Source organism: Schistocerca nitens, chromosome 3, assembly GCF_023898315.1.
Source record: "Schistocerca nitens isolate TAMUIC-IGC-003100 chromosome 3, iqSchNite1.1, whole genome shotgun sequence".
NCBI classification, from domain to species: Eukaryota; Metazoa; Arthropoda; class Insecta; order Orthoptera; family Acrididae; genus Schistocerca; species Schistocerca nitens.
The window spans coordinates 723,191,493-723,199,765 of NC_064616.1; the positions used below are offsets into that span (position 1 = coordinate 723,191,493).

Below are 8,273 nucleotides of genomic sequence, written 5' to 3' on the forward strand. Positions count from 1 at the left end.
GAGATGCTGGATGTAGTCCTGTGGAACGGCTTGCCATGCCATTTCCACCTGGCGCCTCAGTTGGACCAACGTTCGTGCTGGACGTGCAGACCGCGTGAGACGACGCTTCATCCAGTCCCAAACATGCTCAATGGGGGACAGATCCGGAGATCTTGCTGGCCAGGGTAGTTGACTTACACCTTCTAGAGCACGTTGGGTGGCACGGGATACATGCGGACGTGCATTGTCCTGTTGGAACAGCAAGTTCCCTTGCCGGTCTAGGAATGGTAGAACGATGGGTTCGATGACGGTTTGGATGTACCGTGCACTATTCAGTGTCCCCTCGACGATCACCAGTGGTGTACGGCCAGTGTAGGAGATCGCTCCCCACACCATGATGCCGGGTGTTGGCCCTGTGTGCCTCGGTCGTATGCAGTCCTGATTGTGGCGCTCACCTGCACGGCGCCAAACACGCGTACGACCATCATTGGCACCAAGGCAGAAGCGACTCTCATCGCTGAAGACGACACGTCTCCATTCGTCCCTCCATTCACGCCTGTCGCGACACCACTGGAGGCGGGCTGCACGATGTTGGGGCGTGAGCGGAAGACGGCCTAACGGTGTGCGGGACCGTAGCCCAGCTTCATGGAGACGGTTGCGAATGGTCCTCGCCGATACCCCAGGAGCAACAGTGTCCCTAATTTGCTGGGAAGTGGCGGTGCGGTCCCCTACGGCACTGCGTAGGATCCTACGGTCTTGGCGTGCATCCGTGCGTCGCTGCGGTCCGGTCCCAGGTCGACGGGCACGTGCACCTTCCGCCGACCACTGGCGACAATATCGATGTACTGTGGAGACCTCACGCCCCACGTGTTGAGCAATTCGGCGGTACGTCCACCCAGCCTCCCGCATGCCCACTATACGCCCTCGCTCAAAGTCCGTCAACTGCACATACGGTTCACGTCCACGCTGTCGCGGCATGCTACCAGTGTTAAAGACTGCGATGGAGCTCCGTATGCCACGGCAAACTGGCTGACACTGACGGCGGCGGTGCACAAATGCTGCGCAGCTAGCGCCATTCGACGGCCAACACCGCGGTTCCTGGTGTGTCCGCTGTGCCGTGCGTGTGATCATTGCTTGTACAGCCCTCTCGCAGTGTCCGGAGCAAGTATGGTGGGTCTGACACACCGGTGTCAATGTGTTCTTTTTTCCATTTCCAGGAGTGTATTACGATATTGTAGATGTTGAAGGCTGATGACTGAAGACCCGATGCTGTCTATGACAAGACCTCTGCTCCCTATTAGTGCCACGACTACACGTTCACACAACGTAAGGAATTTCTATTTCCATGCGGAAGCACAGACCACCACATCCACTGTATTCACTCTTAACTACCTATTCCCGATGACGTCGCACAGAACAGTAAGATATACACTGATCAGCAAGAACATTATGACCAGCGGCCTACTATCGATATAAAACTGTCTAGGCGATAGCAGCGTCACCTGGTGAGGAATGACTGCTAGTTAGACACACGCATGGTGCATGTGTTATCAGTGGGCGTGCTTCCCGTGTGTAGAATGGGGAAGGAGCGCGATCTATCTGAGTCTGACCGAGGGCAGATTGCGGTGGCCCAAAGACTCAACACGAGCATTTCAGAAACTGCACGATTTGTCGGGTGTTCGAGGAGCGCTGCGGTGAGTGAATCCAACACGTGGCGGAATCAAGGTGAAACCACGTCCTGACGTCGTGGGGTTGGCCGGCCACCCCTCATTACAGATGTTGTACGTCGTAGGGTGGGCAGACTGGTAAAACAGGACAGGCGGAACTAACTGGGCAGATAACAAGTGTGTCTGAACACACAGAGCACCGAACATTCCTAACGATGGGCCTCCACAGCCGACGACCCATTCATGTGCTAATGTTACCACCACGACATCGGCAACTACGACTGAAATGGGCACTTGAGCATCGGCACTGGACGTTGGCGCAGTGGTAGAGCGTTGCATGGTCTGATAAACCCCGATACCTTCTTCATCTTGCCGACCGGAGGGCGCGAATACGTAGTCTTCCAGGTTCAAATGGCTCTAAGCACTAGGTCATCAGTCCCCTAGGCTTGGAACTACCTAAACCTAACTAACCTAAGGACATCACACACATCCATGCCCGAGGCAGGATTCGAACCTGCGACCGTAGCAGCAGCGCGGTTCCGGACTGAAGCGCCTAGAACCGCTCGACCACAACGGCCGGCGTCTTCCAGGGAAATAGCTTCTTGACACCTATGCTGTGGGACGGAGACAAGCTGACGGCGGCTCCATTATGCACCGGGGAACAGTCACATGGATATCCATGGGTCGAGTGGAGCTCGTGCACGGCATCATGGTGGCCAAAGAGTATCGTACACTGGTTGCAGACCACGTACATATACACTCCTGGAAATGGAAAAAAGAACACATTGACACCGGTGTGTCAGACCCACCATACTTGCTCCGGACACTGCGAGAGGGCTGTACAAGCAATGATCACACGCACGGCACAGCGGACACACCAGGAACCGCGGTGTTGGCCGTCGAATGGCGCTAGCTGCGCAGCATTTGTGCACCGCCGCCGTCAGTGTCAGCCAGTTTGCCGTGGCATACGGAGCTCCATCGCAGTCTTTAACACTGGTAGCATGCCGCGACAGCGTGGACGTGAACCGTATGTGCAGTTGACGGACTTTGAGCGAGGGCGTATAGTGGGCATGCGGGAGGCCGGGTGGACGTACCGCCGAATTGCTCAACACGTGGGGCGTGAGGTCTCCACAGTACATCGATGTTGTCGCCAGTGGTCGGCGGAAGGTGCACGTGCCCGTCGACCTGGGACCGGACCGTAGCGACGCACGGATGCACGCCAAGACCGTAGGATCCTACGCAGTGCCGTAGGGGACCGCACCGCCACTTCCCAGCAAATTAGGGACACTGTTGCTCCTGGGGTATCGGCGAGGACCATTCGCAACCGTCTCCATGAAGCTGGGCTACGGTCCCGCACACCGTTAGGCCGTCTTCCGCTCACGCCCCAACATCGTGCAGCCCGCCTCCAGTGGTGTCGCGACAGGCGTGAATTGAGGGACGAATGGAGACGTGTCGTCTTCAGCGATGAGAGTCGCTTCTGCCTTGGTGCCAATGATGGTCGTATGCGTGTTTGGCGCCGTGCAGGTGAGCGCCACAATCAGGACTGCATACGACCGAGGCACACAGGGCCAACACCCGGCATCATGGTGTGGGGAGCGATCTCCTACACTGGCCGTACACCACTGGTGATCGTCGAGGGGCACTGAATAGTGCACGGTACATCCAAACCGTCATCGAACCCATCGTTCTACCATTCCTAGACCGGCAAGGGAACTTGCTGTTCCAACAGGACAATGCACGTCCGCATGTATCCCGTGCCACCCAACGTGCTCTAGAAGGTGTAAGTCAACTACCCTGGCCAGCAAGATCTCCGGATCTGTCCCCCATTGAGCATGTTTGGGACTGGATGAAGCGTCGTCTCACGCGGTCTGCACGTCCAGCACGAACGCTGGTCCAACTGAGGCGCCAGGTGGAAATGGCATGGCAAGCCGTTCCACAGGACTACATCCAGCATCTCTACGATCGTCTCCATGGGAGAATAGCAGCCTGCATTGCTGCGAGAGGTGGAGATACACTGTACTAGTGCCGACATTGTGCATGCTCTGTTGCCTGTGTCTATGTGCCTGTGGTTCTGTCAGTGTGATCATGTGATGTATCTGACCCCAGGAATGTGTCAATAAAGTTTACCCTTCCTGGGACAATGAATTCACGGTGTTCTTATTTCAATTTCCAGGAGTGTATTCATGACGATGTTGTTTCCCGACAGCAGTAGTATTTTTCAACAAGATAATGCGCCATGTGACAATGCCAAGAGTCTGATCGGGTGGTTCGAAGTAACATAATGGTGGGTTCCAATTGATGTGCTTGCCCTCCAATTCGTCAAATCTGAATCCAATCGAACACATCTGAGATGCGATTGAATATGACGTCAGAGATCATCGCACCCCTCCCCGGAATTTACGGGATTTAGGTGACTTGCTTGTGCAGGTGTGGTGCCAACTCCATTCAGCGACTTGCCAAGGCCTCATTGCTTCCATGCCATGACGCTTCAGGACATACTGGCAGTTAGGTAGGTGGTCATAATGATCTGTCTGATCAATGTATACAACTTATAAAATATACACAAAAGAAAATTCACAAGAAATATCTTTGCCTCTACCTTAACATTTAGTTTACTTGCATCCAGGCGGCACTGAATTATGTCATTCTTCTATGAAACAAGTATCCGTGGGTTGGCATATGTGGGAGCAACTTTTTTCTAAGGAGATATGTGACACTTTTCTGTACTTCTGGCTGAGAGGATGGGTCCTAAATAAGAAAATTCTTGTAGTCTTTCACTTGGAAACAGTGCTCAAAACCTTTAAATGTGACAGCATTTCTCCAAAGAACAACCTCAACAGCCTTCTTGCTCTCCTGATTCAATAACCTGTTCTTATTGTTAGCGTAACACAATGTATGACCATATGTCTCTCCTCATTTCCTATCCTTAACAATTTCTATTCTAGCTGCCATGATGCATGAATGTTAGTTTCCTTTTGTCTTGCCTCAGACACTTCCAAGATTTCCAATTCTACCTATCTGTTTGCTCACAACTCAAAGCATTTTCATTTTCCTTTGTCGAATCTTTATAAAATCTTCATCGCTCAACTTGCCTTGGCATCTTCTACAATGTTACATATACCACCGCCTGTATCCTTAACTTTGCACTATATTTCATTGGAAAAAAACTAGTTACTGTTTTTCTTCCTAGTCAGTAATAACGGTTTTTTCAGCTAAAATGTCGCCCACAATAAATATATTTTCTTTCAGTGCGCTAACATATATTGCCACTATTTGGATGATACTCTCCACATTGTTTAGTGTGTGGGAAACCAATTAATTTAGAATTATATATTAACACCTTCAGCGGCTGACGGGTGTTGATATATATCAACAGGGACAAGTGAAAGTGTGTGCCCCGCCCGGGAATCGAACCCGGGATCTCCTGCTTATATGACAGACGCTCTATCCATCTGAGCCACCGATGGCACATAGGATAGTGTGACTGCTGGGACTATCTCGCGCACACCTCCCGCGAGACCCACATTCTCACCTTGTATGTCCACACACTACATTCGTAGTGTCCCTACCCAGCACACTCATTACTCGTAGAAGACACTCTTACCAAGTCCCGTAAGAGTTCGGGTAATATGTGTGCATCCGCACAGAAGAGGAAGGTCATGGTCGGTTTTGCCAGAACTATATACTTATATGGATACGGCCCCCGTTGACATATCAACGCCTGTATGCAGCTAGGGGTATTCATTTCATTGTAATTTCATTAAATGCTTTCAGAATTTTTTGTGTGCGGACCTATCATCTGTTTCAGGTGACGTTTATTTGTCTATGGTGTTGTGTTGGCAGAAGTGCCAACACCGTGTTACTAGAGGAGGCCGAAATGCACGCGTTTTAGCTCACGCAGGCTGGCGTGAGGAGGGAAGGACTATAATGACGTGAGGTCTGGAACATGACAAGGAATTAGAATTCAGAAAGCGGGCGTAATTAGTTTGATACTTAACTTTAATCCATTAATGATGACGTCGCTCTTGACGGTACATGATTCACAATATTATCTGTTCAGAAGACATATAGTAACTGCTAGGTCGTAGCAAATGACATAGCTGAAGGCTATGCTAAACTGTCGTCTCTGCAAATGAGAGCGTACGTAGACAGTGAACCGTCGCTAGCAAAGTCGGCTCTACAACTGGGGCGAGTGCTAGGCAGTCTCTCTAGACTAGACCTGCCGTGTGGCGGCGCTTGGTCTGCAATCACTGATAGTGGCGACACGCGGGTCCGACGTATACTAACGGACCGCGGCCGATTTAAAGGCTACCACCTATAAGTGTGGTGTCGCCGTGACACCACATACGGTATGGCAACTTCAGAAGAGCAGTCCCTCACTACACTTTTTTCAGTTTAAGAGCCAACAGATTATCTCTTTGCTGAAAACTGTTGGCAGATTGATGGATGTACAGCAACCTTAGCAAACTACCACGATTGAAGCACAGAACAACAGCGGCCAGATGCCGCCTTCTCCACCTTTCCGTTCTTTTGATGCACAACATGAGGAATGGACGGAGTATCGCCTGCAGCTACAGCAACACTTCGCTGCATACAATATACCAGGTGAATCACGACCCCCTTTCTTTTTTTCGTGGGTAGGAGTGCATATTTTCGATTGTGTCGCAAGTTGTTGCCTCAGTTACAAGACGTGTTAGCAAGCCCAAAGAGTTCTTCGAAACGCAGATTCGTGTAGCTGCGCGTTTCAAATTTATTCGTATGTGTTGCCATAACAATAATTGTTACAAGGAACGGATCGGGCAACTCAAGGGTATGACTAAGAACAAATTTCTCTGCTCTTGTGGTGCCTCATTTCAAGACGAAATGATTCGCGATATCATTATTCAGAACCTTGCTGACAACAGAATACAGTAGGAGAGTCTAAAGCATAGCAACCCTTGTCTCAACGACGTGCTGAAATTAATCGAAGAGCAGGAAGTTCAAGACCACGGAAGTTGACGTTACAGTGCCTGTTGCTGCAACAGTGGCCACGGATAGCTTTAAGCAGACCCTGTTTCATAGGGTATACGTCAACCGCCACCACAAGCAACAGCACGACGCGCTCAGCCACTTCTTCGGCTTGTTCAAACCTTCCGAAGCCTTGTTTGAAATGTTTTGTAATGTTTGACCACAAAACAGTTTCTTCTGCAACGCAGAATGCCGACATTTCCATAAAAATGGTTCAAATGGCTCTGAGCACTATGGGACTTAACATCTGAAGTCATCAGTCCCCTATAACTTAGAACTACTTAAACCTAATAACCTAAGGACATTACACACATCCATGCCCGAGGCGGTCGCGCGGTTCCAGACTGAAGCGCCTAGAACCGCTCGGCCACCCCGGCCGGCGACATTTACATAAGTCAGGACACACACACACCAAGTTTGTATGATAAAAAAGCAAAATAAATTTTGTTCCATACAAATCTCGACTTGGGAAAGTTGAAATCAATATGATCTCTCATTCTGGGACTGTACCCCGACAAACGTGTGGTTCCTGAAGAGGGGCAGCAGCCTTTTCAGTAGTTGCAAGGGCAACAGTCTGGATGATTGACTGATCTGGCCTTGTAACAATAACCAAAACGGCCTTGCTGTGCTGGTACTGCGAACGGCTGAAAGCAAGGGGAAACTACGGCCGTAATTTTTCCCGAGGGCATGCAGCTTTACTGTATGATTAAATGATGATGGCGTCCTCTTGGGTAAAATATTCCGGAGGTAAAATTGTCCCCCATTCGGATCTCCGGGCGCGGACTACTCAAGAGGATGTCGTTATCAGGAGAAAGAAAACTGGCGTTCTACGGATCGGAGCGTGGAATGTCAGATCCCTTAATCGGGCAGGTAGGTTAGAAAATTTGAAAAGGGAAATGGATAGGTTAAAGTTAGATATAGTGGGAATTAGTGAAGTTCGGTGGCAGGAGGAACAAGACTTTTGGTCAGGTGAATACAGGATTATAAATACAAAATCAAATAGGGGTAATGCAGGAGTAGGTTTAATAATGAATAGGAAAATAGGAACGCGGGTAAGCTACTACAAACAGCTTAGTGAACGCATTATTGTGGCCAAGATAGATACGAAGCCCACACCTACTACAGTAGTGCAAGTTTATATGCCAACTAGCTCTGCAGATGACGAAGAAATTGAAGAAATGTATGATGAAATAAAAGAAATTATTCAGATACTGAAGGGAGACGAAAATTTAATAGTCATGGGTGACTGGAATTCGAGTGTAGGAAAAGGGAGAGAAGGAAACGTAGTAGGTGAATATGGATTGGGGCTAAGAAATGAAAGAGGAAGCCGCCTGGTAGAATTTTGCACAGAGCACAACTTAATCATAGCTAACACTTGGTTTAAGAATCATGATAGAAGGTTGTATACATGGAAGAACTCGGGAGATACTGAAAGGTATCAGATAGATTATATAATGGTAAGACAGAGATTTAGGAACCAGGTTCTAAATTGTAAGACATTTCCAGGGGCAGATGTGGACTCTGACCACAATCTATTGGTTATGACCTGTAGATTAAAACTGAAGAAACTGCAAAAAGGTGGAAATTTAAGGAGATGGGACCTGGATAAACTGAAAGAAC

General features: G+C 49.4%; 1 non-coding gene across 1 annotated transcript; it reads right to left on the reverse strand.

Moving 5' to 3' along the window:
• Nucleotides 1-5,039: 5,039 nt before the first annotated feature.
• Nucleotides 5,040-5,114, reverse strand: Trnai-uau (transfer RNA isoleucine (anticodon UAU)). The gene has a single exon. It is a non-coding gene; the product is annotated as a tRNA-Ile (tRNA).
• Between the last annotated feature and the right edge of the window lie 3,159 nt (nucleotides 5,115-8,273).